Source organism: Pygoscelis adeliae, unplaced genomic scaffold (assembly GCF_000699105.1).
Source record: "Pygoscelis adeliae isolate BGI_AS28 unplaced genomic scaffold, ASM69910v1 Scaffold267, whole genome shotgun sequence".
NCBI lineage: Eukaryota > Metazoa > Chordata > Aves > Sphenisciformes > Spheniscidae > Pygoscelis > Pygoscelis adeliae.
Window position 1 is genome coordinate 1,594,825 of NW_008825150.1, and position 8,279 is coordinate 1,603,103.

Here is an 8,279-nt window from a genome sequence, read left to right on the forward strand (position 1 = left end):
AGGCAGTGGCTGGTTTGGTTGTCCTAGGATGTCCTCTCTCGCCTCCAGCACCAAAAGGGCACAGACTTCACATGGACTTTAAGTGATACTACTAATCCTTCAGTTTAGTGCATCGAAAATGGGAAAGTGGTACTAGATGTCTATTTTTTGGGGCACCTGAATCACTCCGGTTGTGTCCCTCTCTAGAGCTTTGAATCCTTTAGTCTCACTCTTTGGTATCAGAAATTTCTTCAGAATACCTGAAGGCAGGCTCAGGAGGCATGTTACAGTTCTTACCACAATCATATGTGTGCTTCATAGTCTTAGAAAATATCATGTCTCTATGAGATAGAAGGTTGGTATATACTGGACAGAACAGTTAAAAGGCAGCTGAGACCTAATTTCTCAAAGCTGAGCTCCCATGGATTTTGGTTGCAGCAGTTCTGCAAACGAAGCCTCAGAAGGAGCCATACCGAGTTGCTGCTCATCTACAAAAAGTTTTAAGCATGCCTGGCATCACAGAAGAATTCTGTGGCAGAAGCAGGAATAATCTCCAGCTCTTCAGGACAGCTTTCCTCATCTTAATCCTCAGAAGATTATCCTTTCTCTCCAACGACCCTGTTGTATCTCCACTGTTTTTCTCCCTGGGAATTAACTGGGTCCCAGCCCCGTGGCTGCCATCTAGCCTCATCTAAAAAAGTCGGATTCTTAAGCCAGGATTTTCACCAAAAGCTTCTTCAACAGGTGAAACAGGATTCTCATCATCCTGATCTTTCTGGACAGCAGATGCTGTCTCACGCACCTGATAAGGCAGGATCCTGTTTACCGATTAGCATGTAAGCATGGGACACAGAACAAAGGGGACGTAAATCAAGTGGCATAGACAGCTCTTTTTTTGGCACATCCTGTTCAGTATTGGATTTTACAACCATAATACCATTTTTAAAAACATTTTTATGTGCGTGTGCGGTTAAAAATAGGCAAGTTTAAGGAGAATTTATATACTGTTTAAAAGTATTCTTTGTGCCCCAGATTGGCCTGGACCATACTATTGATCATTTTATCTAACCACAAATGTGCTCAATTTTTTATGTATAGATCATTAAACAAAACACAAAATAAAGCTTGTTGTTTGGTTAATGCTTCTAATCACTTACAGCTCTTCTCTTTGGAACTAGTCAGTTATTTGCAGTGGTGGAGCAGCGGTGGAGAACTGCTTAAACATTTTGTTTGGAGCATTATGGGGAAGGGCTGTATGTTGTGCTGGGGAAACCCTTGGATACGGTGGGTAAGAACAACAGAGGAATGCATTTGCTGGGCCGTGGGCGATGTCTGGCAAGAAATGCGTATCTGGGAATTCATTGATATTCATGTGGTGTAAAACTAAGAGATAGTGGGGAGAAGGAGTGAATGCATGGTTGGAGAAGAGTTAGCAAGAGAGAGGATTTTACACAGAAAAGAAAGAAGCCTGTGAGGAGGAAATGAGGTAGCAGGAAGTTACGTGTTAATGAATAAATAGCAATAAAGGTGTCTGACAATGAATGATCAGTTTTGGTGGGGCTGGACCCTGCGAGGGTGACAGTTGAGGGAACTGGGGAAAACTGTTGAGTGCATGAGAACGTGCCTACACAGACACACGCAAACTTCCATGGGAGGCAGATGCCCCCGCTCAGGCACACGGCTGCCTCTCGCCCACCACTCCGAGCAGTTTCCCCTGTCCAGCCCTTTAAAATGCAGCTCTGTCTTAGAGGCTTTTTTTTCCCCATTTCACAGCAGGGTCTAGCTGCCAGGTGGCTTTTCATATCTGTAGCTGCATGTAAGAGTACATGAACTGTACTCTCTGAACACAGGTTTCTGTGATACCACTGGCTATCACGTTCACCCAATGCCTATCAACAGCCGGTAATTTCACTCTAAGCCCACTTAAATAGCTACATATAACTATTATAACCCTTTAACACAACTGATATGGATATGTCCAAAGAACAAACTCATCTAATTTGGACTGGCCTAGACTGAGGCTGGAAGAGGAGGAAGGCAAGTCATGGTAGTCTTGAGGCTGCTCCAGCTTGTGTCCAAGGATATGTGGGGCATCCAAAGCAGAAGCTGAAAAAGCAGAAAGTCTCTGCTCGGCTCCCCGCTTTCCGGCGCTCAGTGTGAGCTGAAGCTGGGGTAACGCTAAAGGCCAAGTGGGAATTTTTGTGCCATTTCACTGATGACCAAGGTAACCTAAGCATGTTTTGGGCTTGATTACAGCTTAACTGGGTGCCAGTACTGGCAGGTAGCATCTTAAAACGTGTTAGTCCAGATCAATTCTTCCCTTGTCCCACGTTGTCCGGAGCCAGCTGCGGTTGCTGGTGTGTTTACCCGGAGCAGCAGAGTGATTCCCTCTATGCCTGAGACGGTGGAGGGAGTGCTGGGAGCCCAGGCAGCCCCGGTGTGCAGCCCTGTCGCCATGGCAACCCACAGCCTTGCCACTGATGAGCTCTTGCTGTCTATCAAAAAGCATTAACTTTTACATTATGTCTTTTTTATTATAGTTTCTGCACATTCTGGCTTCCTTTCCCCCAGGGGCCCGGCTGCACTGGTGAAATGTTCCCTCTCGGGGAGTAGGAAATGGCATTTCTTTCTATTTCTGTAGTGTTTACAACTGTGGGAGAGGCACAGCACAGGGCTGGCTAGAATTACTGTTATCAGTGTCAGTGAAACTGCTGTTGCCATCACTCTTTCAGTGAGAAATGGTCCAATTTAGGCCTACCTTACAAATTAGAGAGCGAGTAACTTAGAAGATTTGCCCCACTTCTCTTGAACTTAGTCCTGCTCTTGGTGGTAGCAGAGGGAGAGTCCTGTAGGGCACCCGTAAAGCAGGGCAGAGCCAGGAAGCACAGCGTGGTTGTGCTGGAGCCGCATCCCAAGCAGGCTGCAGGACTCGATATCCCAACGCACTGGGGAATGGGGTGCAATCATCAAGAAAAAGTCACATATTCCAAAGTCTACCCTGAAACAAGGTAGTTGGCTGCAAATGACAGAAGTCCACTTCAGCAGACAGAGAGGGGTCTGGTGGGAGAGCGGTGGTCAGGCAAGGAGCAGTGGCTGCAGTGAGGGGGAAAGGAAGCGAGGAAGGTGAGAAGTACCTGGGTTGTATGTGGAAGCAAAGACTGAAAGGAAGAAAATATCCTACGAGCCTTTAAAAAAAAGAAAAGCATGGGAAAGGGATTAAGTAGCAGGGTTCCCAGTGACAGCAGATTGGACTTCATAGCCCAAGGTAGGTTCACCTGTGAAAAAGCGGGATGAACAGTGGCTGTTGAAGGGTGGGAGTGCAGATGAACCTGATGAAGTAAGTACAGGGAAAGTGGGAGCATAGTTACTGAGATCCATCGTGAAGAAGAAGAGATCTTGGTGCACTCTGACACACAACTCAACTAAGACCTGCTTCAGCTTCCTTCCCTCAGCCTCTCTAACTTGGAGGAGTTGCAGAAAGACTTTGAAACACACTGGCTAAAATAAAACACTTTATGGGCCACTTGGGAGCTTGGCATCTAAACTTTCCAGTCCTTGCCCACCAAGAAATGCTTCCTCTCGGGGCCTGCTAAGCTATGTTACAATGCCAAGGGCATTCTGCACGGCCCAGTGCAGCACCTAGGGCTTCTCTGAGCAAGTCATCTCACTCCCAGCAGCAACCACACAGTGCAGTGCTCTGCCTCACTAGCGTAGCCTGCTTGTCAGTGCTGCTAATTAACCCAGACAGAGTTTTCATGTGGCTTGCTGTGTTGTGCTGGTCAGAGACACCGTCAGAGACACCTCCCGAAATGATGGAAATTTCAGTTCTCTTGCTGTGGCAGCTGTTTGCCAGAGGGTCAGTAGATTCAATACAAAAGGTGCTGTGAAATACCGTGCTGCAGGCTATATACTGTACATCTTCAAAGATAGCGGTACAGTTAAGGCTGGTGTCTAGACATGTTTTTCATATAATAAAAGTTTAGTTAAGGTATGTCTCCTAGACTGGAATTCACATGGAGAAGGACTTGCATTTCTGTAGACCAGCCTAGTTTAAGATATATACATAAACTCTTCTGCCAACAAGATGCATTTTAGGTTTTCTTTCCAGAGCCCCAAGCATCGTGTAAGTGGCTCTGATGACTTCCATGAACATTCAGTCATTTGAATAAGGACTATATGATGCCAAACATTGATAAGGCTTTCAAAAATTGTACCTGCCAGTGCTGAAGTCCCTTCTTTGCCCTTAACAAGGAAATATTACTGCAGTCAGGATGTTTTCAGGTAATTTTTCACAGTGGAGAATGACTAAAAATATTTTGCCTCACACTGGATAAAAAAATGATGCTTTAAATAGATTAACATTCTAATCCACTTAAATATGTTACATGTTTTTCCAAATATTTCTTCCTGAGAGGTTAAACAACAGGCCAGTGAGGATGTAGCAAGAGAAGGACCTTCTGATCTCCAGTAAGTCAGAAGCTGGCCAGTTACTTTACCCTGGTGACAAGCCAATTAGGATGCTGCATAGTGTTTCTGCTTGTTTCTAATTTTAGAACTATACAACAGGGAGGCAAAAGTAGGTGATACTAACTCCTCTGGCATTGATCTGCTAGAATCACAGTCCTCCTGCAATCTAATATATTTTCAGGAAAACCAGGAAAATTACCACTCTTCTAGTGTGGGTATTAGGGACTATGCAGGCCTTTCTAACATGCAGGGCCTGATCAATACTTGGATAGAGGAATCGGTAAGGGAAGCTTGAGAGCTGCAGAGAGTGATTTTGGTGCTGCACCAGATGATATTCTAGCATAAAGTGAGCATTCACCCTGGCATTACACAACACGACACAACTAAGTCTGCAGTGTTTCCAGGAGGATTTATGGTAAAATGTTTAAACATGCCTAAGTGACCTGCCAGTAAATCAGCATCTCAACCTGGAGCAGACTGGGGAAGGAGATTAAATGGAGAAAGTATGGAATTTTTCTCTTTCAGAGTATCTCTGTGGCATAACGCATTGCCATTCAGGGATATCGCAGCTACTGCAAGCAGTGTGGTCGCATTAGCAAGATGCTAATGTGATTAATTAGCCCTGATGACAAGCAGGTTATACTAACCTGGGCACAGTATCATGCTTATGTACTTAAATGCTTAAGTCTCCAGAGTGCTTGCAGCTCACTTAGGTTAATATAATCTAGTGATTTAATAAGCATATAACCTATTTCATTGTTCAAGCCATTAATAACAATATTGACTAACACAAAACCCAAGGCAGACTCTTGTGGAACTGCTAAAGTTGCGCACATTCAATATATCAGTGAGCTACGAGTAGCTACTCTTTTAAAATGTTCCTTGCCACCTACCTATGCAGTGACCTTCCAGGAGCTTCACCTAAACCACCTTTCCTCATCTGGCTATAAAAATATTACATAAAAGGGCATTAAAAGCCTTAAAAGAGTCAAGATATAGGATACCTATATCTTTGTCTTTATCTACAAGGTGAGTTATCCTGTAGTAGAACAGAATAAATCAAATTTGACAAGATTGTTCCTTGATAAATCCATGTTTGGTGTTACTAATCCCTGTTTTATCTTCCACGTATTCATAAAAACATTGTCTATTTCCATGTTATTCTAGGAATTAAAGCTTGGCAGACCAATCTGTAACTCCTTAAGATTCTCCATGTTCATACTCCTCCCTCATCTTTTCTAAACACAGACACTATATTTGTCTTTTTATAATCTTTCTAATATTTGAAAACTTCTTATCCCCGATGCATACCATGGTGTTGCCTCAGCCTCTTGCCTGTAACGTTTACAATTCCTTCAGTAATTTCCATGGGCTCCCCTGATCAGCAAAACCATCTAAGCAGTCTTTAACTGATTCCCATTCCCATTCCTATTCCTATTCCACATCTGGAGTTTTACCTCTTTATAATGATGCTAATGGCATTAACCATATGATAAAATTCAACATCCATGATGAAGCAAAAAAAACCTCCACCAAATTTCAGTCCTCGTGTCATCTGTTATAAATTTTCCCTTTCCACTGAGAAGTAAAACAACATTTTCTGTAGTCTCTTGGTCTTTCTCCTGATGCTAACAGACTTCTGGAAGTCTTCTCCTTGTTTTTAGCCCCAGGCTGTCTATTGAACAAATGTTTACTTCACGTGTACTGCCGAAATGATCTTTGGCCCAAAAATGTCTCTAAACTAATTTTTCATCTTAATGGTGGTACTGAGGTAAACAGCTGTTGAGTGGAGCCAACACTTTAATAGCTCTGAAAAAAGTATCAAGAGTTTCACAGTGGGAAATTGGCAATATTACAGACTCTTTGCATAAAGTAAGCGTGCATACAATGATGGGGAAAATAGATGCAGATGGCCACTAAAATGAAGAGGCTAATGAAACCAATGAGCAGTAAACAATAGGAGTTTACACAGTGTATGTTTTATCCAACATACTTCTTGCCAGTTAAATGGCAATAGGAGGGAAGGGTGATAGCATTCTGATTTTGCTGAAGAACGTGATACTGTGTTTTGTAGTATCTTGTCCAAAATATTCTAAGTGACTTGGATGGGCTCATTACAATGTGTACTGAAAACCTTTTGAAAGACAATGAAAATAATCAAAACCAACGTTTAACCACGTTGGAACAATATTTAGCCACATACCTAGTGGATCCTTGTTAGATACAATTTTAATTAATAGCTTCATTATCTGAAGGAGGCAATAAACATCGTGTTAATGAGACTTACAGTAGAGGCTAACTAGTTATAATCAACACTAACAGTAGAAAAAATTAAGGGGAACTTATGTGAATAAAAATATCAGAAGATATCATCTGGGGAGAACCACAAGTTACTATACCTGGCCAAAGTAAGGCTCTTCATAAAAGAGGAGAAAACCGTGGAGAGTGGTGTGTTGAAAGAGAGGCACTTATTTATAGTGAATAGAGTTGTGAGAATAATTGATTTTTCTGTTTGGTGGCCAAACTGGAAACAAATTAGGGAAAACTAATATCCAGTCAGATACATTGCTTGCTTTTCACATATTTTTACCATTTATTAACACTAAACTTAGATCAATTTTAGAATGAAGCAGTGTTAGATAACAAAAACCAAGACCATTTCATTTTGAAAATATTGAAACAGAGCACTTCTGGTTTGTTTTTTTTTTTCCCTGATACTATAACTCAAAATGAATTTCTCGACATGTGAATTGATTTTTGATTCATAATGTGTCTTTCTGAGAAATGAATATAATAGACTCATTTGCAAAACACAGGTGGTAACAATTCACCCAGAATGCCCTGCCTCTACACCAAAAACTTGTGGTTGGTCTCTAGGGCATCTGTTTAGGAAAACATCTGTCAGTTTGGGACCTCTCTGCATCCAGCTACAAATCCCATTTTGTCTTGAGAAAGTCCTGTAGAAGTCACCGTGGGCTGGAGCCCCACCTGACAGCGCTGGCTTGGTCCTCGCCAGCCACCAGGGATGGAGAAGATGGGACAAAGTGGTCAAGGGCCATCAACATCACACAGCTCTTCCCTGCGGGGAGGTTTTTAGCACAGCGCCACGCAGGATGTCTCTCTGCAGAAGCTCGCAGTGGGCAGGGGCCAGAGCTGGCCCTTGCTCTCAGCCTGCAGCACCCAGGAACCTCTGTCCCTGCTACCACCACGGGAAATGCCCTGGCCAAGGAGATGTAAAGGGCTGGCGTGCCTGGGCTTGGGGAGACCCGGCAGAGGTCAGGCTTTGGCTGCGTCAAATGTTGCAGCTCATAACTGAAAACGATTCTGAGTTAAAAAATAATGAGGTTGTTTCCCCTGTAGTGTTCCTTGCTGTGCCTGGCCAGGGGCGTCCAGATCTAAGTACAGTAACTTGTCAAAAGCTAAATGTAGGTCTTGATATCAAGATGCTACACTGGAATATTAGGACTGTTTTGCAGATTTACTTATCCAGAAAAGTTCTATGGACAGCCTGTGACAAGACCCCAAACAAGATTTAGGCTATCATATAATGGTAATTATTTGTCTAGATTCAGCTTCCAGGTATTAGATTTTGTTGTACCTTTGTCTACTACATGACAGAACTGTAATGTATCAGATGCTATCTTGGCAGGGCTTATTGAGAGGGCTTTAAACTAGGTTTGAAGGGGGAAGGGGATAAAACCAGGCTCACTAGAGATGAGCCTAGGGGTGGCATGCCGATGCTGGGGGTGAAATCGATAGCCCAGCTCAAGTGCATCTACACCAATGCACGCAGCATGGGCGGCAAACAGGAGGAGCTGGAAGCCATTGTGCAG